The sequence below is a fragment of the Syngnathoides biaculeatus genome, chromosome 4, assembly GCF_019802595.1.
Source record: "Syngnathoides biaculeatus isolate LvHL_M chromosome 4, ASM1980259v1, whole genome shotgun sequence".
Classification (NCBI taxonomy): Eukaryota; Metazoa; Chordata; class Actinopteri; order Syngnathiformes; family Syngnathidae; genus Syngnathoides; species Syngnathoides biaculeatus.
This window is the reverse complement of record NC_084643.1, coordinates 1,406,415-1,430,616: the sequence shown is the minus strand read 5'-3', so window position 1 is coordinate 1,430,616 and position 24,202 is coordinate 1,406,415. Positions and strand designations below refer to the sequence as shown.

At 43.7% G+C, this 24,202-nt stretch overlaps 1 long non-coding RNA gene across 6 annotated transcripts; it reads left to right on the top strand.

Annotated features, from left to right (window-relative positions):
• The first annotated feature begins 1,678 nt into the window (after window positions 1–1,678).
• Window positions 1,679–20,930, top strand: LOC133499942 (uncharacterized). Of its 6 annotated transcripts, XR_009794787.1 has the most exons (6): window positions 9,922–10,281; window positions 15,273–15,488; window positions 18,005–18,098; window positions 18,279–18,470; window positions 18,553–20,279; window positions 20,371–20,930. It is a non-coding gene; the product is annotated as an uncharacterized LOC133499942 (long non-coding RNA). The 6 variants fall into 6 exon arrangements; XR_009794786.1 differs by lacking the exons at window positions 9,922–10,281; window positions 18,279–18,470 and adding an exon at window positions 1,679–1,966; XR_009794782.1 differs by lacking the exon at window positions 18,279–18,470 and having other exon boundaries at window positions 9,929–10,281.
• Window positions 20,931–24,202: the final 3,272 nt, after the last annotated feature.

The following is a 24,202-nucleotide window of genomic DNA, read 5'->3' as shown; positions in this document are numbered from 1 at the left end:
AGCTCCCTATCCGCTTCATATGATTCATGTGAAAAGCGGAATAGAAATACTAGCAAGCTGTTAGCGCAGGAAGCTTTTGCGGCTGACTGGAAGTCATTGCGGCAGATATCCGCCTCTCACTTCAGACGTCCACGCGTCGAAAAACAAACGTGATAGTTTCAATGAAGACGCAAAAGTGTGAATATGATTGCGAACGGCGTACCCGGCCCCAAAACCCAGTTGGCCCTCGATCCTAACCACAGTAAGCCGCATAGAAAATGGCCGAACGGACAATCCTGAGGATCACCGACTGCCGCAAGTGAGCGAATCGAACCGTTCTCTTCCTGCTTCAGTTTTCTTGTCCAAATGTAGTGAGCTGGGGGCTCGTTCGGTCGGAGACGCGAGGTGGCTGGAGCGTGGACTGAAATGAGGCTACGTTCAAATATTGCTAGCAGCTTGAAAACTTCTTGTCCATTAGAACAGACCATATTTGTAGCTAGCATACAACCCAGACAAACCACCCTCCACCACTCAATCAACTTTTCTGAATTATGTCCGATAGCCTCAACCGAAAGCATTTTAGAATTTTCTTTGCTATCGTGTGTAAATACGAAAGCTGCTAGTTAAGGAACAATCTGCCAAGTGACTCATTTATAAAAGCGGTGAAGCTTTAAGCTGTTCGTGTCGCCGGCTGCGGCACGAGGAGTGTCATGCATGCTTCCATCATTATTTTATGATGTAACACGTAAGAAGAGCAGTTGGGAACGTGCATTTTGTGGCCGTCTTCCTTGGAAGAGACATCTACGATTACTTGCAAAGAGAACACAAGGTAGGACTTAGTGTGTTTATCAACACAAGAAAATAAAGCCTGAGGATATACGCCGTGCACTTTGTTGCGTTGACACAGATGGAGAAGCCATCTCCATCGTGGAGAAGCTACGGGAGTGTAGCTAGACCAGCCGTAAACTGCCGATCGCCGCGAGTAGGCCGATGGTTTTTTTTTTCAGCCTGCGCCATTCTTCTGCGTAATACACGGACGCAACGTCTGCTCAGGCGCAATTAGCCCCACACGGGGGGCACGGATCTCCTCATTGTCATTCTCCACAAAGCAAACTCTCAAAGTCACTTCTATACATTATAAACCTCTTCCCTATATGATGGTTGCAAGAGTCTAATTAGAAAAGCACTTCAACAGAATTTATTGCCAATGTACAAACAGCGCTGTGCACCGTGCACACTAATGAATCATTTTTGATGTCATGACCCACTGATATTTTCAAAATACTCTGAATTAAATGAATTTCTAATTCAAATTTTAGTATGATAAGCAAGGAAGGCACCAGCCATTGTTTTTCAGTTCTCCAAGAGGATTCCCCCACACATGAAAATCCCCGATTTCGTACAGTCCAATGTTTTGCAAATGTTTTTGTAAACCGGTTTAGAAAAAATGTAAATAAAATCATAATTTTTAAAAATTAGTTAAAAAATTAAATAAATGGAGTAGCAATTTGGTTATAGATTTTTTTCAATACAAGGTGGGGGAATATTTGTTAAAGTGTGTGCTAAATTTATTTTCTTTTGGAGGAATTTGTATTGAAATGTGTTTTATTAATTTGTGAAAAGAAATACTTTTGTTTGTCATTTTATTATTGTAACCAGTGTTTAAGATGGACAGGAAGTGACGTATGGGAGGCGGAGATGAGGGGAGAGAGGTTGGAATAGTGTGAAGAAGCTAGTTTGAAAAAAAAAACAAAAAAAACTAAAGTTCAGGGCTGACATTTATCAACATCTTCGACAAGGATTGTTGACAGTTCAATTGTGATAGCGTGTCGTATGAGTGGACTACTCAAGTCACGTCGTAATGTGGTGGAGTTAGCCGCTAATACAGAGGCTATGTGGAAGCATAGAACTTTGCTATGATGCTAGCGACAAGCTAACGAGGCCTGTGTTGGACCACGGAGAACAAGACGACCACGACTTGGATGAGGTTGGATAAGTGGACAACCTTCGACTTTCTTCACTCCTGACGTTTGAAACACTGCAGGGACATTGGGGTTTGAATTTCTTTCGTTTTGCGGGCTATATTGATATTTGTTTGGGGCCCTTAGCTTAGGTTAGCCTAGCTTAGCGCATGTGTGTATTGTGTACCTTTTATGTCGACTTTGTTTATTTGAATGAGTGTTTGTTTTGTATACATATTTGATTTTCCAACGTTTATTTTTATTAAATGTTCACACTTTTTGTTACATACCCAGATTTATTATTTGACTATCTGCAAGACAGTAAAAAAAAAAAAAAGTGGGGAGTTTATATGGTAGCTAGGTTGTTTAAATTGGGATAACTTTAACTCATAAGGGGAAATATTATTTCACAGACCTTTTGACAGGGAATAAGTGCACAAGTAAAGAGTTGTAATAGAATTTCATAGTAATTACCATTAAGTTAATTGATTATTTCCTGCTTTTGATTGAGGAAAGAACTCAGGTTAGTCACCTCTCGACAAAGCATCAAACTGAGCAGGTTTCTCAGTATTTCAACTCCTCAAATAGCATTGTGTTAACATTTAACACTCCCACTCAGCCTTCAGCAGAAATCATTGGTGACATTTTAAAGTGTGGAAACATCATGAAGTTCGTTATGGACAGAGGAAATAAAGGACAGTAGGCGTTGAGTAATGGCATGCAGACACATTGCACAGTAGACAGTCGAATGAAAACACAAATAAGAATATCATGAGAATAAAAAAAAAGCATTTGCCAAGTCAAACAAGAACCCATTAAATCTGAGCATCAAGCAGACGACACACAATTGCATCCCCGCTCTGCAATTAGGTATACGTCTACCTGCACAAGCATGTGTTTGTTCTTTTTCACCCGCTAAACCTTCAAAAAGCCAATCTTCCTCAGCCTAAAATAAATAATGAGCTCTCTGCTCATGTCGCGGAGGCTCCTTTTTTTTTTTTTTTTCTTCCCAGTAGTCTATCTTCTTCCCATGATACAGCAGCAATAGAGACATTTGATATGCGGCAAGCATTCTACTTATTATCGCCGCAAAGAAAATGGCTTTTGCGTCCTTCACAGGCGGGAGGCAACGGGAGCCTTTTCCATTAGCGTAGCCGCCGCAGGCTGTTCCCAATCGTTGATGGCAACTTTGGAAAGGTTGAAGGGTGCAAAGCGGAGGATTGAACAAACTTAGCTGCCGTCGGACCCCCGCCGGCCTCCTCTCGCCGGTTGGTCAAGGCGCCATCAGGTCGACTTTGCATTTATAAATACAACAGCAACAATGCCTTTTGAGGTGGAAATCGTATGAAATTTTAAGCACTATATTATGGTAGGGGACTATTTTTCCAGCAGCGTGCATGCACCAAGAACAGTAGTATCCAAATATGCTTTGGCAGAACACGAGTGACTAAAGTTGATGGAAAGAGCTCAAGCGGCGGCTACCGTGGACAAAGTAAACCTGTCGGGGAGATTCTGAAAGAATTTCGTTGTGTTCGGAGTTGCACCGCCCAAAACGGTTTCATCATCACTGCGAGCTTCGTTTGAGTGAACGTCGAGCGGAGTAAATTGACAGCGCTCGATCCATTTTGCTGTCAAAACAACGCGACGGCGCCATTAATCCGAGCAACAGAAAAGTCCGGCTCAAGCGATCGTAGCCTGCGCGGTTAGATAACGCGGAAACGGGCCATCCATCTGAGCTGAACTGATGGGAAGTCATCAGTCAGCAAAGGAACCACCAAACGGCAAGCGCCGCCATTGGCGAATGACGGTGGTATGCAAGACGTGTGCTGCGACTGTGACTGAGGTGAGGCCATGTTGTTTATTGCTACATCCTCCATTAATTAGCCAGTGCCTCATTTACCACGTCTCGTTAGACAGGGTGATCGATGTCTATGAAGTTCCACTGTGACTATTTTTCCATCATCTTTCCCGTCGAAATGTAATTGATGTTGAAATGTAACCTCATCTCGCTTTTATTTTCAACTGACAAGTTGCACATTTAAACTATGACGCGAAAGATTTTCAAACAAAGCTAAATGGAATCATTCATTGAAGGCATTCACCATTTTTATTTTATTCGTTTTTTTTGTAAGGTCACTGACGGTGTGCAGTGGTACACAAGCGTGACTTCGTTATGGCAGTTGTGGGATCGATTCCCGCTCAGTGATGGTGTCTGCCTTTTGCCCATTGTTCGCTGGGAGAGCCTTTGGCACTCCCACAACCTTTGTGAGAATAAGCAGCTTGGAAGATAGATATGGTCAGTTTGTATTGCAGACTGTTCAGGCACATCTCCGCCGCACAGTTTTGAGGACGACAGTTGGAATCCAGGCCCCGCCTATGTGGAGTTTACATGTTCTTCCCCGTGGGTTTTCTCCGGGTACTCCTCCTGCGACATCCCAAAAAACGTGCATTTATTGAAGACTCTAAAATTGCCCTTAGGTGTGATTGTGACCGCAAATGCTTTTTGCTATGTGCCCTGCAAATTGGGTGGCGACCAGTTCGGGGTAAGCCCCGCCTCCTGCCCAAGGATAGCCGGGATCGGCTTTCACACTCCCGCGACCCTTGTGAGGATAAGGGGCTCAGAAAATGGATGGATAGATGGCTTCTTTTTCAAACACTGCCTTGCTCATGGAAGACATTTTTTTGCAATTTTCACTTATTTTTACTTCAAATACTTTCTCAAGAGTGCAACATCTTACAAACAAACAAAAAAAACCTATACATAATTTCAGGCTTAACTCGTCTTATTTATGCACGTTCATTTTGCAGTTGAAGCATTGCTCTGTATTAAATATCAAACACGTGTTTTTAAAAAGTAAAACAGTGCCATCTTGTGGGGAAAATAAATTTGTGAAGCCACGCTGCTTTCTACATCTCGTGCAATATTTTTTTATGCATGCCACATCGCTGCTTATCATTATCCAAGCCGCTTATCCTCACAAGGGTAGCGGAAAAGCTGGAGCCTTACCCAGCTAGCTTCGGCCGAAAGGCGAACTACACCCTGAACTGGTCGCCTGTCAGTGGCAGGGCAGATACTGTATCAACGCCATCACTGAGCAGGAATCGAACCCACGCTGCCCGTGCCAAAGGCAGGCATGTGTACCACTACACCATCAGTGACTAGCTTCTCATTTTATTTTCTGAATTTATTTTTGATCTAGTTTTTTTTTTGTATGTACTAATTCAAGGGAAGATCTCCTATCTCAATGTATAGATTTTCGTACAATGGGATTCATTCATTCATTCATATTTTGGGTGAATTCTCTCTCAGGCCTCCCAAATCCCTGGCACTGCCCGAACTAATCCAGCCTTTGAACACCCGCCAGCGGGTTCAGGAGGAGTCGACGAAATCTCCTCCGGGTGGTCCGCAATTTGGTCCCCTACTACAGTCCGGCGTCTGTGGCGCTTTCCGGTCTGGGAAGTCGAGCGTCGAAGCGGGCTTTTGTCCCATCGACGTGCGCTGCCGGCATCCCAATCATCGCAGCACTACGACAGAGACCCCTGATTGGGTGAGGCGGGGCAGAGTCGCGCCTCACCCACGCGACAGCATCTTCGATCTCGACACGGCGACGGGAGCCGCTTCACATGAAAATTGGCGCTCACGCTTGACTACGGCTCCAATTGATGTTTACATGCCTTGACAAATTGAAAAAGAAATGCATAAATCAACCCAGATTGTTTGAATAGAGTCCGCCGGTGTGATGTGTGTTTGATTTTTCTCATATGCCTTCTAAGTGTTCAAAGCAGCTTTGCAGGAGAAAAGTCTTTATTATTTTTTAGAAGACATCAAATGTCCAACTTTTCAAATGAAATTTTCAACGCATTTCAACTCATAGAAGGCAGGAGAAAACAGGGAAAGACATTTCCCACACAACCTCTTTGGAACTACTGAGGACCATTTGACGTTTCTGTTCGACAAATAAAGGACGCGTCCAAAATCGAGTGACAACACGTCTCACTTTAACACCAAAAGGAGAAAATAATGTGCTCTTTGAAAAAGTACATTGCTTCCACACAATTATCACATTTTATTCATCAACATCTCATTAAATTCCAGTTTGGTAATTGTCTGGAGGGGGAAAAAAATCAATTATTCCGCAGTTCCAAATTAAGACTTGCGGCTGTACAGATTATAATTTTTTTCGTCTCCCATTTATCTCAATCAAATTTTTCTGTCTACACACACTACCGTAATTTCCGGCCTATAAGCCGCGACTTTTTTCACACGCTTTCAACCCTGCGGTTTATGCGGTGATGCGGCTAATTTGTGCATTTTTTTTTCTTCTAACGGCAGCAAGGGGGCAATCAAGCGGAAAAGGTAAGAGTGAGACCGGTGGAATATATGTGCCGAGGAAGTGACTTTTACTGGTCTGGCGCTATTAGCGCTGCGCGAGCGTGTTACTGCCGTGTCCCAGTAGTTTTTATCGGTATGTAAGTGGCCCCATGAACAAGCGCTAGCCTTAAACTCTGTGTATTGTTTTTCTTCGTAAATATTTCATGTTTCAATGTGGGCAATTGCGGCTTTTACACACGTGCGGCGTATGTATGTACCAAATGGTATTTCCTTTACAAATGTACCGGGTGAGGGTTATGACCAGGTGCGCTCTGTAGGCCGGGAATTACGGTAATTCCCCTACTTGAGATTTCCTATTGGAGTTTTTCTCACCGATAAGATCTGCTTTGCACCTGTTGGGCTTGTCCTTTACGGAATTCTTATTGGCATAATGTCACATGGCAACAGAACAAAAAACAGTTTGGATGCCCGATTGGCGGGTACGATGAGGCATGATAAGCGTGAGAACAAATTTGTATTTGGCAATAGGACACAAACACACCGATCACGTCGGCGCACCGCACGAGAACCAAAAACAAAGATGATGTCAACTTCGCCTGGGAAGTGGACTAAAGGGCAAAAATAACGGTTTACGGAGAGTTAAGATGGACAGCAGAGGAATGAATCCAGTGGCGGCCAGACCGGCCTACAAAGGGGTGATGAGGTTCACGGAGGGGTCAGCGTAAGCGAATTGCAACAGCCTATGGTTAAACATTAAGGTCATGCTGGAATCAAACCGTCAAGCATGAGAGACACGGAGGGTAACATTCAGTAAAACATGCGAGTGATCTTCTCAACTGGACGAAACCCACTTTGGGGTTCGATTCCGAACACATTTCCCCTGAGAACCAAAGGACAGAGAAAAAACAAAATCATCTTTATTCACCATCAGATCTACGGCCGACGGCAGAAAAACTGCTGGAAATTGGTCAAATTATCACATGGAATGTGACCTCTGACGAATGTTTTCTCGCCCCCCCAAAAAATATGATTCCGAGATAATAATATCAGTCCACTTCGGCTCATTGGCTGCTGATATTGGCCGCTGGATTATCTCATTTAAGGAAATATCTTCAGGTTGCGGGCAGCCGGCTCACCTTTTCCTCAAGACGCTGGAATGGAAAAGGTGACATGCCCGAACGCCCTTTCGCAAAGAATGAGTGAAAATATTTTTTTGATTTTTTTTTTTTTTTTTTTTTTTTTTTTTTTTTTTCGCTCGCCTGAGCTGCGAGTCTCCCGTGACGCGGCGGCGGCGGGGCGATGACAGCTCCATCCCCATTGACTTCCACCAGGTGTGAAATGAGGAGCCGGATGATAAGCTTCTCGCTCGTGCTCCTGATAGAATGAATCCTGATGGGGAAGCCCTCATATGTATATAGATATCTATATCTATAACAACATGGTGTGCCATAATGTAGGCAAAGCGTGCATTCTCTCACCGTGTATTGAAAGGCTTCTCCTTGCACGCGCTCACCATTTAATGTCTGCAGTTGTGTGACTGACAGATGGGGTGGGGGACTCGGGTCAAATGACTTGACCGCAGTCGAGTTGACTCGAGATGCCACGTTAAACGGGACAACCTGTCAAGTCACGTAGTCCGAGTCAAATTCAAATCTTTCCGAAGTATTTGGCTTCCAAGCACGAGTCATAACAGCTGGAAAAGATTTACATTTTTCTTTAAAGTGCCACTGTCATGAAATGCATGATTTTTAGTATGTTATTAATGAAAAAATAACAGCCGAAATGGACCCATTAATTTTTTCACCACACAATATGATTTTGCTGTATATGGCTTTTTGTCACTCCCGCCATGAAAATCCTCTCGAGGGATTTGTTTTCGAGAAGAAGCAGGAAGTGACGTTAGTAGCAGACGCCCTTTCCTTTACCTGCTGGAAGGTCGCTCGTTGTTCCTTCGTGTTAGCTAAAATGCCGGCTTGTTGTATTGCTGGATATTGTTCGAACTCGAACACTCGTGAGGATGGATTCATTCTTCATTCTTTTCAAAAAGACCAGGTTTGGCGTGAAAAATGGATTGCACAGGTGCAAAGGACGAGAGCTTCGTGGGTTCCAAATGACAGGGAGGTGTGTATAGAGCTATTAAAGAAAAAGGTTTTTTTTGAAGGGGGGGGGCGTAATCCTCTCAGAATGTAACAAAAGATCCGCACACGTAAGTCAGGGGTGCTAAATGTCTTGATGTATCCGTTGACACCGGGTTTGCGCATACATACTGTCTGGGAGTCTGTTGTCAGTTAGAAGTGATCCGCGTATCATCTAAATGAGGCTCGAAACGATAGGGTGTTATTGGCCCAGTCACTTCACTCAATTGTCAGATGTTTTCTTCTTCGAAAAGAGCTACCGTGTCCCATAGTAGGTGGCACAGCGTGTTTTCAATGGCGAATGTCACGATGTGACGTAATGAACAGACGACGCAGGCAATATGGCGAGCACTTGGATGCCGAATGAGACTTCCGCTACTTTGCGCACTCTCCGCTCATATTTATTTTTTCGTATGGACGTTGAAGTGAATAATGTTATGTGTATTTTTCATTACATTATCTGTTTTAGAATGTTTATAGGCATGACAGTTGACCGATAATATCTAAAAGAAAGAAACGTTTTGGGGGTCTTTTGCACCAACCTGGCAACACAGTGCACGGTATAAGTTGCCGGGTGCGTTATATGTCGACTGTGTTGGATCGCCAAAGTTTTTTGGCGTGATTCAGCCTATCTTTAGTTCAGGCACAACGGCCTTCCGAGGCGGCCTGCGATACAAATGGGTTTGAAACCTCTGCCGGCGGATGGTGTGATCCTCTGATAGAGATCCAACCATCCATTTTTTTTTTTTTTTATTCCCCCTTCCCTTCGGGCAGGTCGGACGGACCCTATCCCAGCTGACTCTGGGAGAGAGGCGGCGTACACACCGAACCGGTTGGCAGCCAATCCCAGGTCACATAGAACCTACCCTTCGTGTTTTGGGGATGTGAGGAAACCGAAGTCCCCGGAAGAAAGTCTAACTTCTTTCGTATCCAGAAGCTGGCCGCGTTCACGACCCACAACAGGAATTCAACTTTCATTTCTGCCCATCTCTTTCAAGCGAGCTCACGACATGACAGCATGCATGACACGCAGGCTGAGCAGTTGGTCAGCCGTGTTATTAGATTTTTTTTTTCTTCTTACCGGGATGACGGTGAACACGTGAGTTTTTTTTTTTTTTTTTTCCAGGGAGGCACCATGACAGCCTACCAGTGCAGGTGAATCATGTTATGGTATCCAAATAAGGAGGGGGGGGGGGGGGCGGCGTTGAAATAGTCAAGCGGCAAGCAGCCCCAGCCAGCGCTGCTTTGTGCCATTTAGTGTTCCGTTAGCTTCTTGTTCAGCCTTGCATTGGAAATAATGTGCCCATGCGCTCAAGCTTACTCTTTACATCAGAAATTTGCCGCGGGCGATGTCGAGCAAATGAAGAAGAGTGGTGACATTTTTCTAAGCCTTTTGTCTCACTGGAAATGCACAAAGTCAACAACCGGCATGCACGAATTATGCTATGAATACTTCTTATGTATGCCTCTTATTTAGTCCTCAATAGATGATAACGGATGCGTTGCTCGCATTCTCAGCATTAGCTACAACCTACAGACGGTTACGTTTTCTTCTCCGACTGATATCCTATAGAGCTCGTCCACCTACGTCATCAAATAACGTCACTGGCCGGAAGTGCCAGTCAAGCAAAGCATTTTTCAATGCTAAGTCGGTTGGAAACGACGCGGAAATACGTCTTATAGCACGACGCCCAGAGTTCTGTCCGATATCGTTAAACATTTAGAAGGTGATAATGAACTAAGGTAGGTGGAAAAATGAGAGACACTTGGCATAGAGGACCCACATTTAATGCCGAAGTCCATGTCCGATAAGAAATTTGACTGTTACTCTGCTTCTGCTTGTTTTGGACAACTGGATCTACACGTGGATCTGGTGAGTAAGTCGGCGAGATTTACACGGAAGAGTTTGAAAGCATAGAAAAGTCTAGACGCATACAAATACTTAGTCGCTGGATCTGTTCTCAATCAAGAAGAAATCCCACATCGTGATGGAGCCGCTCAGATTTTTTCAATACAAATACCAATATTTAAATAAATGACCCCTTTTTTACACAAATTCACATTCATTAATGATGATTGGGGGGGGGGGGGAAGCAGAGTCGCCTCCTCGTACACGGAAGTGCGTTGCGGCCGCACGTTGAACTTCGGAAAACCTGTCCGTGACAGACTTTTTTTTTTTTTTTTTAAATATGCATTGTTCTCAAATGAGTCCAATGCGTATTTAAAAAAAGAAAATAAACCGCTGGGATAGGCTTCTGCCCCCGTACACGAAACTGTGTTGGAGCCACACGTTAACCTACGTAAACCTCTGTGTGACCGACGGTTTATTGGACTCATTTGAGAACAATGCATGTTAAAACAAACAAAAAATGTCTGTCAGGGAGAGGTTTACTGAAGATTAACAAGTGGCCGCAGCACGCTTCCGTGTACTTAGGAGATGGCTCCCTGTCTTTTTTTTTTTTTTTTAAACGCATTGTTCTCAAATGAGCCAACTTGGCATTATAAATACTTCCTGGGATTTTGAGATTAAGAAAAATAATTCCTACCAGAAATGAAGTGACCATCCATCATGTTTAATTGCTGAAATCCATCCATCTTTTCTCATTTTTTCAGCTGTTAATTCTATAAAATGACCTCTTTGCACATCTGTCTCAGCACAACAGGTCTCGGGTATTGTAAATATTCTCCTCCCGGTTCAATGTCCCCGACACTGTCGAGCAGCTCTTTTTGACCGGCCATATGGCGCCGTGAAAATTGTGACGTCACGTACACGAGCTCTTTAGAGTAAAGATTTGGCAAACAATGTTGCAAAGCAATGGTGAGGGCTGCAGGACCAGGAAGTTGGCGCTTGACATGAGAATAAAGCCAACGATGCATGCTTTGTCGTACAGCGTGGATGAAAGAGAGTTCGTTTCTGCCATTGCCACAAGTCAGCCCAAAAGCAAGACCCGAGTCTTGGGAACTGTCGGTACACAGGTGACCGGGTATCCAAAGCGGTGTCGTGGGGCACTCTAAACCAGTGCGAGAAAAAAGGGACGTGCGGTGACTGCATACAACGTACGAGGCGATGAGACAGAATTAGAGGCGAGGTCAAATCCACTCATCCGGGCCACCCGGTGTGACTTTTGCATGAAATTGTCCGCAGGTGGTAAACGTTGCCTTCCAGGCTGGACGTCGCTGGCATCGGCTCCTGCTCATTTGCGACCTTAATGAGGACAAGCGCTAGGAAATTGATGCATGCATGATTTCCAAATAATGCTTCTGCGGAGAAGAAGAAGCGTCTCAATGCTTTTTGCCAGGAAGTTGCAGTATTTATATTTTAATCTTGCTTCTGCTATGTTTGATCAAGACAAAAGCAAAAATAGAATTAAAATAAAAACCTTTGTGAGAGTACAGAGGCCATGAACACTGAGAATAAACAAAATTCTCAGTTAGCATCAACATTGAGCTTAAGTGGAATTGAAGAGGAACTACATACATTATTAGTGTAAAAGTCCAGAGATCAAAATCAAAGCATAATCATTGAGTTTTTGTGTTGACAACAGCTTGATTATGTCAGACAGGATTACATTTTCAGAAAGAAAAGACCTGCGCTGGACCATTACGCTGAGTGAGTCGGAAATGTAAAAATAAACCGAAAACAGACGATGCCCAATTTAAGCGCAATGGCTTTCCTGTGATACGGTGACATCTTGTCACTGTTGATGTCCGTGAAAAAGCATTTGGTGTTCATTCATCCGTTTTGCACCGTGCTTGCCCTTGCGGGTAAGCTGGAGCCAATGCCAACTGACTTTGGACATTGAGCCAAAGTCCCGCCTGTAGCACTCCCCGCCATACCGCCGCTGTGACCTGTCCATGAGGACAAAAAAAAAAAAAAAACCCAAAACAAAACAAACTCATGAGTAACGAGGCAGGGCACTCTTTACCGCTTTTTCCTGTTGTGATGGACGGGAGTAACTCTGTTAATTCTATCAAATAGCAGCCATGCTAAGGTGGACTTTTGTAGAGTGCAAATGAGGGGCGTGGCTTTGGTCAAAAATGAGAGGGGGGGGGTGGTGTGTAGTGAAATGGGGCTACTTTCAAATCTTTACTCTAAAGAGCTCGTGCACGTGACGTCACCATTTTCACGGCGCCATATTGCCAGACAAAAAGAGCTGCCAGACAGTGTGGGGGACGTTGAACTGGAGCAGATTATTCACAATGCCCGAGACTTTTTTTCATCCTGTTGGTTGCTACAATAGACAAGACAGATATTCAAATAGGTCATTCTATAGAATATCAGCTGAAAAGATGAGAAAAAATGGATGGATCTTGGCAATTGAACATGATGGATGGTGCTCTACCAAATACACACGACTGTGTAGCGATTACTTAATTTCATGTAGGAAATATTGTTCTCTATCTCAAATTCCCAAGAAGTATTTATAATGCTAAGTTGACTCATTTGAGAACAATGCGTTAAAAAAAGAAAAAGACAGGGAGTCGTCTACTACATACACGGAAGCGTGTTGCGGCCACACATTAAACTTCAGCAAAGCTCTCCCCGACACTTTTTTTTTATATATGCATTGTTCTGAAAGGAGTCCAATGCATATTTTAAAAAAGAAAATAAACCGTCGGTCGTACAGAGGTTTACGTAGGTTAAGGTGTGGCCGCAACACGCTTCCGTGTACGGTGAAGCTTATCCCAGCGATTTGAGAAAAATGCATGTTTAAAAAAAAAAAAAAGTCTGTCACGAAGAGGTTTACCTAAGTTTAACGTGTGGCCGCAACACGCTTCGTATACGGAGGAGCCGACTCGGAAGGAAACTTAGACAGTGAGCCATCCATGTATGTACTATACCATTTATTCAGATAAGAGCCACACGGAAGATGAAGAAGTCTATGCCAACTGACTTCGGCTGAGAAGTGGGCATAACCTGGACTTTGCACCAGCAAACATGTTGCTCTTTATAGGAATTACGTGAAAACCAATGCGAAATGTCACGGAAATCCCACACCCCTTAAACGTTCCCCAATTTTTGAAGTTGTGGCTTTACAGGTAACATTTTGGCTGGCTTTAACATGGATTGCCTGCAGCACAAATAATATTCCATTTCACGCCAGCCGCATTGGGATGGTGAAAGTAATTCAGGATGAACCCAAGGCTAAATGAAAAGAATTCAACAACGCTGGCGGACTGCTTGGTTCTAATCTGCATATGAATGAATTTTTGATCGAATGACTTCATTTGAAATAAAACTGCAACATTTTACGATTGCTACAGGTCGTGGACACGGCACAAAACAAATCCCTAACATCCTCATCGGCACTATTGTCAAAAGTATTGGCTGACCTCCTTTGACTCACATCCAAATCCATCCATTGGCTGAGCCGCTAATCCTCACAAGGGTCATGCGAGTCTGGAGCCTGAACAGGACTTCCACCATCAGCTGACAGACAAAATAAATTTCAATGAAGGAGATAGTTTTCTGTCATCATCATGATGACACCAGAAGACATTTTTTGGTACATTTTTTTGCTTTTGACGTGATTGTTCACAGTCTGTCAGCCAAACGCCATTACATACTTATTTTAGCAAAGCAAATTTATTTGTATAGTGCACTTCATACATGAGGTGACTCAATGTGCTTTACATGATTAAAGACATTTGAAATCAAAGAGATCAAAACTTTTATAATGAGATAAAAATGACAAAAAACAGATAAAATCAGATACAGTGCAAGTAATATGATAAGTGGATATATTCTAAAAAGCATGAGAAAAAAAACCGAGTTTTCAACCTGGATTTAACACTTTTTCACACTTGGGGGGGGGGGGGGTGTGACGTCACCTCTGTTGGCAACTTATTCCATTTTTTTGCAGCATAATAGCCAAAACCTGCTTCACCATGTTTGCTTTGGACTTTGCGCTCCACTATTTGACCTGAGTCAGGCGATCTCAGAGCTCTACTGGGTTTGTATTCCGTAAGCATTTCTTTCATGGATTCAGGACTTAAATCATTTCGTGATTCATAGACCAGGAGCAGAACTTTAAAATCTACTCGCAAGCTGACTGGAAGCCAGTGCAAGGACTTTAGGATTGGAGTTATCTGCTCTGACCGCTTTGTTTTGGTCAGAACGCGAGCTGCAGGGTTCTGAATGAGCTGCATTTGTTTGATACTCTTTTTTTGGGGGGAGTCCAGTCAGAAGACCATTACAGTAGTCAAGTCTACTTGAGATAAAAGCATGGAAGAGCTGTAGTAGTTTACAGGACACACAACCAATAACAATATTCCCATCATAGTGAATGTTGCACTGGCTGGCAGACTCCAACTCGCCCGCAACCCAAATGAAGACAACCACCAAGTTCTGTAAAAAGAAAAAAATGGATTGATGGATGGAGAATTGACCTCGGAACCAGGATATAGCCTGTAGTAAGATTAAAAAGTCTCATGTTTTCAAGTGTTTTATTGTCATGTACCGTACATAAAGTGAGATTTCTTTTGTCACAGCTGAAGCAATGCCACACCTTTGTCACTCTTGTTTTATTCATTGCAAACGGGCAAAGAAAACAAAAGTTGACTTCAACCGGACATCTGCAGAACTAGTGAACAACTGACATGATAGCGATGATGATTTGTTTTTGTTTGTTTTTTTTTGGAGCAAGCCATGCGTGAAGCAAATGATTTTCCCTGATTTCCTGACGTGACCCGGGATCGCCCCGCGAGCACCCAAAAGAATTATTTTTGATTTATTTCCGCGCTGTGCCCAGACAAGGTATCAGCGGGTCAATCCGGTTTATGCACGAGTCGTCTGATTGATGGAGATGAGTGATTCCCTCCGATCTCTCTCCCCCCCCCCCCTCCTCCCTTACAATTTTCCAGCATCGTGGCCAACGCGGCAGCCGATGAATCCTCCCAGGGAAAGAGGCGGTGGCAAAGATTCGATGTTCCATCTCTGACCCGAGCGTGCCAGCGCCCGTCTGCTTGGCTTTGGCATGCACGCGCCTTGTTAGACTAAACGTTTTGGAATATTACTCAAGGATTAAAGATGACTTTGGGGATGAAGCGTATGCCACCGCTAGATGGCAACGTCGGGATGTAAGAAGATTGCTTATTTATTCTGCCTCAACATCATGTCGCAGTAAATTATATTTGGCAAGCTGTCAAACGGAATAGCGATTGAGATGCTGCTGTCGGTTTGGTTAAGTCGAGTTGCCCGAGTTCTTACACAAACAAGATGGTTCAATCAAGGAGTCAATTGTAGAGATTATGCTAAAAAAAAAAAAATAAAAAAAAAAAAAACATTTTCATCCCCTGTGTCAAGATGAATGATTGCTGTTTTCCAAGTTGCCAAGGCCTGCAACTGCAAAACCGTTTACCATAAATCGTTTTGATTAAATATATTCAAATAATACCCGGTAAATCTTTATTTTGATAAAAAATCATCGTTATTCCTCACGGGTTCCGCCTGAAGCATAGAAAATTGGGAATACTTGTTTTCATATGTTGTTGAATCTACATGAATGGATTCTTTAAAAAAAAATGCTAAAATTGTTTTCAAAAGGTAACATAGTACAGTTTACATATATTACTAATTCTTCATATTTCAAATTTATTAGTTCCATTATAATACACAGCACAAGCGTATGTGAGTTACAATGTTTTGGACTACTTCTCCAGTACATTATCGTAATTTACGGCCTACAGAGTGCACCTGATTATAGGCCTCACCCAGTACATTTGTTAAGGAAATACCATTTAGTACATAAAAGCTGCAAGTCCCCACATTGAAACAAAATTCCGGTTTAAAAAAAAAACTGCCGTGGCAACACGGTGGCACAACACTAACAGGGCCGAAACGCCCAAAAACGCCCAAATCACTGGGACGCAGCAGCAACACGCTAGCGCGGCGCTAACGGGCCGGTTAAAAAAAAAAAGTTGACAGTAAAAATCACTGAGACACAGCAGTAACACAGCAGCAACACGCTAGCACAGCACTAATGCTAGCTTAGCGCTAACAGAGCCGGTAAAAAAAAAAAAAACTACCGGTAAAAGTCACTTCCACGGCATATATATTCCACCAGTGTCACTCTTCCCCTTTCCGCTCAAGTGCCCCCTTGCGGCCGTAAAAAAAACGCACAAATTCGCCACATCGCCGCATAAGCCACAGAGTTGAAAGCGTGTGAAAAAAGTCACAGCTTGTGTTTTTTCTAACGGTCGCAAGGGGGAACTGGAGTGGAAAAGGTAAGAGTGACACCGGTGGAATATATGTGCCGAGGAACTGACTTTTACTGGTATGTTTTTTTTTTTTAATCAGCCCTGTTAGCGCTGTGCTAGCCTGTTGCTGCTGTTTTACTGCCGTGTCTCAGTGATTTTTACCAGTATGATTTTTTTTTTCAATTGGCCCTGTTACTGCCGCGCTAGCGTTAGCGTCGCGCCAACGCGTTGCTGCTATGTTGCTGCCATGTATCAGTGTTGGGTTTTTTTTCACCGGCCCTGTTAGTGCTGTGCTACCGTGTTGCTCCTGTGTAGCTGCCGTGGCTGTTTTTTTGTATAATTTTTATTTTTTTTTAACCTGCCCAGTTTGTTCTACGATGTTATTACTATGTTAAGCTAAGCTAAGGTATTAAAACTTTGAAAACTCTTTCTGTGTACCGTCTTTCTTTGTAAATATCTCGTGTTTCAATGTGGGTTTCAAAGTGGCGACTCGGGGCTTTTACACAGGTGCGGCTTATGTATGTACCAAATGGTATTTCCGTTACAAACGTACTGGGTGAGGCTTATAATCAGGTGCGCTCCGTAGGCCGGAAAATACGGTAATATTCGCTAACTTTGACAATAGCGGCAACAAGGTAAGTAGCGCGTAATGCTTGTTGCTTGCTCGCTGACTTTGGTCGTCGTTCTGGCTGTGGAACGCGACAGCCTGTCACATTTTCAAGGCCGGCTTTGGTCAAAGTGGAGCAGAACGTCCCGCTGACCCGGCCCACCGCGGCGTATACCAGCTGAGGCCTAGAAACTCCCCAGTGGGTTTCAATTCCTTTCTGTAGGCACGAGATCAGAATTGTAGGCCACGATTGAGGTGAGTATTTGGATCAGTTGTATCAGATACTATCTGCTGGCTTCCTCCTTTATGGCTTTGCTGCTCCACCAGAAGAAGTTTTATCTGGTGTCCTTCTCGTCTCTCCAAGAAGATGAGTGACACATCAGAGATAGCCTTCAACTAATCCGTTCCTTTACGCCGATGAGAGTAAGCTGTGAGCCTGTCGCCCTTTCACACTTAACTCGCCGCCGTTTGAAATCATTCGAAATGTCATGCTCGGCATCAGATGAGGAGCTCGGGGCTTTTTTTCAACTTCGCTTTCCACCAAATGGAAGAAACAAACACATCAAAGCGGGGCAAAGGGATACTTGCACTTTCATTGATGGAGTCTTTCAAGGGGAGACTTGAGGAATTTTCAAGATGAATTAAAATAAAAAGAGGTCTCCGGACTCTTAATAAGGCTTCAGACCAATTGGAAATGAAGCCAATTGTACCTTCACACAAAACGTTTGGAAGCTTGATTCTATGTGACTCTCAAATTATTATTTTTTTGCACGTCTCGCTCTGTCCACAGAGACAAAAAAGTTTGTGTTACCGGCCTCAGGCCGAGAGGAATCTGAGTCGGCACAAGCGACACACGGGCGGTCGGCGCTGTGGATCTGTGAACGGTGAGGAATTGACAGGGTTTTTGTTTTATTAACTGCGCATTATTGAAGATATTCATATATACAACCTATCACCAAAACAATATAACATAGTCCAATTGACTTTTAGTTGAGATGGCTCAAAAATACAGAAATCATTGGCCGGCCTCACCGCTGTTTTCCAAACTTTTCCCTTCATCCTAGCGGAGACTCTTCTGTCACATAGAACACCAGACACCTCCTTTCTTCACTTCCTTACCACACTCCGCATTGCTCTGTATTGTTGACCCCCAAGTATTTGAAGTCGTCCACCCTCGCCATCTCTTCTCCCTGGAGCTTCACTCTTCCTCCTCCTCCGCCGCTCACATTCACGCACATAGAAGCTGTTTTACTTCGGTAAATGTTCATTCCTCTCCTTTCCAGTGCGTGCCTCCATCTTTCTAACTGTTCCTCCGCCTGTTCCCATCTTTCACTGCAGATCACAATATCATCTGCGAGCATCGTAGTCCAAGGGGATTCCAGTCTAACCTCGTCTGTCAGCCTATCCATTACGACCGCAAACAGGAAGGGCCTCAGCGCGGATCCCTGATGCAGTCCCTCCTCCACCTTAAATCCTTCTCACACACCTACGGCACACCTCACAACTGTTCCGCTGTCCTCATACTTGTCCTGTACTATTGTAACATATTTCTCTGCCACACCAGACTTGCAGACGTGCATGGAGTACCACAGTTCCTCTCTTAACAAAAGGCAGTTTCTAAACTCTCTACACTTGCGACTCACATCTTAACTGAGCGAGAATCAAGCTCATCCACCTCCTCAGCTTTGTCGTCGCAGTGCCACCTGCGTGTACAACTACCGTTTCATATGTTTTTTGAATTTTATTTTTGGGGTGGGGGTGAGGGGGTTAGCTCTAACTATCAACATGTTATATTCCAACTCAGTAACCGCTGAAGTGTGTTATCTTTGAAGCATGTGCAATTGTTTGAAATGTCCAGCAGGTGGCGCAGGCGGGTCAGAGACACCACAGACTTGACTTTGGCGGCCTGTGCCGGGGCTGACCTGACCCGCTTTGCCGTCAGCTGCACGCGCCTCCTCGTCATCTTGGGCCTAGTCGCTGTACCATGCACACACTTGACCTTGTTTACTACCATGTGGCAGTCTCCCTTTGGTGTCCCGCCTGACTTTACTTTTCTATACTATTGGAACAAAGAGAACAACGTAGTCTGCTTCCACAGCTGCTGTCAGACACGGAGAAACTCTCATGCTCTCGTTGTTTTAGTTACCAACGAAGTGTTGTCTTTTACAGTGACCTTCCATAGGTAGGCTATGAGGACTCGTGTTCAGCAGTTGGAACGCTGATTTTTATTATTTAATTGAAGGGTAAACAATCTCTGTAATATTTCCTATGCATATGGAATGCTTATATATATATAGTATTCCATTTAGCAGCAAAAAGAACCAATCTGACAATAGTAAAATAATGGGGTCATCTCATTTTTACATACTCAGCTGTAGTTTTGTGTTTCTTTTTCTTGGCATGAAAAGACAAACTTTGAATGTTCTTTTTGGGCATGACAATACTTGCTTGCTTTCTCACAGTGAAGACAACACGAGTAGCGGCAACATTTAAGTGCTGTATCATTGCGCTCTGCGTGGGTTTAAAAAAAAAAAACCTTTATTCGAGTACCCTTCAGAATATTGGACAATAGAACACTTACAGCGACTGGCATAATAGAATCCAGATCACACCAATGAGGACATGCGGCATAAAAAAATGGTAGATGGATGTTTTGACAATGGCCAGTAAAAGAGGTAACGTTCAAAAGGACCGTGAGTGTTTACATTTCTATTTTGGTTAAACCAACAAAACACTTCAAGGTCTTTGTGCTCTTCAGACAATGTGAACAAGAGCGGATCATTTGGGGGAGGGTTCGTTCTACTGTAGGCGAAGGTACACACAGCTGTGCGTGCCGCACTGCTGTGTTTGCATTCGCACAAAACGTATACGTTGCCCCGAGGCCTTCCACCAACACAACACAGATAGATAGATAGATAGATAGATAGATAGATAGTTTTCCTCACTGTCATCATTCTGACTGCTACTATTTCATTTGTGATAGATAGATGGATGGATGTGCCGTCAAGTGTGAAAGTCACCTTTGGAGTTCCAAGCCACTAACTCAACCCGTAACCCAACCGTTGGTGAGATGTCACATCCCGTTTTGATTCTAATCCCAAGAGCATAATTTATGTAAGATGTTTGAATGTTTTTTTTTTTCCTTTGTAAGAATAGATGAAAGCAAGTTTCATGTTGGAGGAGGCCAAAAAAAGCGCGTGCAAAGCAGTCTTTTGCAAACTCCCGGGGCTGCACGTGGGGGTTGACGAACAAGGCGCGGGGTGCAAGCGCTGATTAGCGCGAGCCGTTTATTGCTCCGACAACAGTGTGCCAATCACGGGCTTCCCTCAAGTTTTCCCTCCCGTTTCCGTAAATATGAAAGACGACGCCCCGACAGCGACTTGAAAGGGGGGCAACGGCGGGGAGGCCCCGTACCAGGACGCGGAGTCTTCGTCAAAGTATGATCAAACCCCGTTCCTGCACACATCAAACCCGACTTGACGAAAGAAGCTCTGGGCGGCGTAATGAGTCCTAGGGCGCCTTTCAACTACGTGTGAAATGCGACATTTGCGTCTTCTTCCTCTTTTTTTGTGGCTCGCGTTGACGTCACGGCCCTCGTGTGTGTCGGGAGCTGACCGGATCCGGCAAGACTAGACCAAGAATCCTCGCTCTGATGACATTTTGATGACTTTGTTTTTGTTTTGAATGAATCAATTAACAGAATTGGATAAATGCCCCCCCCCCCCCAAAAAAAAAAAGATAATTCTTTTGGAATTAACAACATATTTTTTCTTCACAACAAATAATAAACTGACACCAAAACCCGATGAGGTGTAAATACAAACATTATTAAAATGTTGGTTGTTCAGCATTTGGAAAACACAATGCCATGTTGACCTAAAAAAAACAAAATATGTACAATTTAGAAAATGTCGCACCATGTGACAACCAGATAAGTGAATGTTCCATCAAAAGAATCCAAATTGATCAAGATGAAACTATTCAAAAGTCATTTTTCTTTCATTTGTTCAGTAATTCGACGATGAATTGAATCTTTTTCAAAATCTGAGGATCAACTAATGGAATCCACCACAAGGTGGCGCTTTGGGGTTATGTTTGGAAAACGATGTCACGTTTGAGACTACAGCTGAATGTCACATGACCAGAGAGAGCCAATCACAAGTGTTGCTTTTAAAAGGGGGGGAGTGATATGAAAAAAAAAAACATGCTTTTGCGACTATTTTTAAAATCTAACTATAATTGTGTTGGTAGACGACTTCTCTAAAATCTGAGCCACGCTGCCCCAAATTCTTTCTGCTTACGCCTATTATAGCTTGCAACATTACTCACACTGTACACTTAAAGGTCAAATGTCACGCTAAATATTCTAAAATAGATATTGTAATGAAAAATATATATAACATTATTCACTTCAATGTCCATATGAAAAAATAAATATGAGCGGAGAGTGCGCAAAGTAGCGGAAGTCTCATTCGGCATCCAAGTGCTCGCCATATTGCCTGCATCGTCTGTTCATTACATCACACTGTGACATTCGCCTTTGAAAATACGCTGTGCCATCTACTATGGGACACGGAAACTCTTTTCAAAGAAGAGAACATCTCACAATCGAGTGAAGTGGCCGGGGCAATAACACCCCATTTTTTCGAGGCTCATTTAGAGGATATGCGGATCACTTCTAACTAACAACAGACTCCCAGACAGTATGTACGAGCCAAGGGGTACATCGGCACATTTAGCATCCTTGACTTACGTGCGTGGATCTTTTGTTACATTCTGAGAGGATTACGCCCCCAACCCCAAACTATTATTTTTTTTTTAGTAGCTCTTTACATACCTACCTGTGATTTGGAACCCACGAAGCTCTCCTCGTTACCACCCGTGCAATTCATTTTCATTTCGAACAATATCCAGCAGTACAACGAGCTGGCATTTTGGCTAGCACGAAGGAACAGCGAGCTACCTTCCCGCAGGTAAAACCCGTATAAGCAAACGAGACCGCTTGCGTGGGCCTCTGCTACTAACGTCACTTCCTGCTTCTTCTCGAAAACAAATCCCTCCAGAGGATTTCACGGCAGGGGTGACAAAAAGCCATCTATGTCAAAATCTTGTGTGGTGAAAAAACGGATGGCTCCATTCCGGCTGCCTTTTTTTTCATTAATAACATACTAAAAAATCATGCATTTCATGACACTGGCACTTTAAGTACAACTACACATAATAAACAACAATTACTCATTTACATGCTGTACTTAAGTAAAAATGTACAATCTTAATTACAAAAGTATTACAGCAAATATGTATTTTTATGTCAATGATATTCAATAACATATTTGATAACTTTGCGAAAAGAAAAGAACTTCTCTGCACTTCCCTGTTTCACTTTTAATCGCTTCTACACTGGCACAACCGGCTCAGTGGAACGCTACAAATGAAAAAAACATGTATAAACATAAGATAAATATAAAATATAAGTAATCTTCAGAATCAGATTTAGCTTTACTGGCCAAGTGTGTAAAAACACACAAGGAATTTTTCTCCAGCAGTCGGTGCTGCCCCGGAACGATTTTCCGAACAAAGAACAAGGAACAACGACAACATAGCAACAAGAACAAGGAACAAGAGGACATTTCTGTTTCTAGGAACGATTCCTTAAAAGACGTGCAAGATGTAAAATCTAGATAGATTGAGTTCAAAGATGACAAATGTGAGCTTCAGATCAAGGCCGCATCTGAAGGAAGCAGTAATTTTACTGCCGGTCTCGTCTTGCTTCATATGGGACGAATGACGAGGGGGGAGAACGGAAGCTTCTCTTGCCTTGACGTATTTGGGAGGTGATGGCGACTATTAACAGTGGATTAGCAAAAGGCCGAGATGTCCGAAAGTACTGCATCCGACCTCACGAGCCTTGAGCAGGTTCACTTTTCGAGGCCAAAGCCACACGACCGTGCGGTGCATCTTTCATACCACTACATCACGGGTGTCAAACTTGAGGCCCGGGGGCCAGATCTGGCTCGCCACATCATTTTATGTGGCCCACAAAGTCAAATCTAGAATGTCAATTTCAATTATCCATCCATCCATCCATCCCTTTTCTTCACCGCTTATCCTCACGAGGGTCGTGGGGAGTGCTGGAGCCTACCCCAGCTGTCAACTGGCAGGAGACGGGGTACACCCTGAACTGGTTGCCAGCCAATCGCCGGGCACATAAAGACAAACAGCCGCACTCACAATCACACCCAGGGGCAATTTAGAGTGTCCAATTAATGTTGCATGTTTTTGGGGATGTGGGAGGAAACCGGAGTGCCCGGAGGAAACCCACGCAGGCACGGGGAGAACATGCAAACTCCACACAGGGAGGGCTGTGATCGAACCCGGGTCCTCAGAACTGTGAGGGAAACGCTTTACCGGCTGATCCACCGTGCCACCCCAATTTCGATTATTCTCGTAAAAATTTGTACAAAAATTTCAAATTATCATGCATCGTAAATGATAAAGTTGAGATATTACAACCAATATCGTGTTCGCAAAAATGAATAGATGAAAATCACATTACCCTTTCTACCATTTCTGATTGCAAAAGTAGGTCATAAATTGATGATGTAAATACGATGAGACGATTAAATATTTGTATTGTTTCACAGTCATAACGGCCCGAGTGTGACACCCGTGCACTACACGGACGGAACCAAAAGTCGACGGGAAGCCGCACGAGGCCGAGCTCTGACCCGGAAGAGGCGGCCGTGAGCCGACATCCCGCAGACGCAACAGATACCGCGGTAGCATTGAAAACGCCAGCTGTCGTAGTTTTTCCCAAACGCCCCAAATTCCCCACAACACGGGCCGTCATATCCACTTTTCAGTCGTCCCCCTCAATCGCGCCAATCAACGGGAGCGTCGCTTATCTGATATGGCTTTGCGTGAGGTTTTCACTGGGCGGTTCTTCTCAGTTTGAAAGAGTTACCTTGGAGTCTGAGGGTAGGAGCCG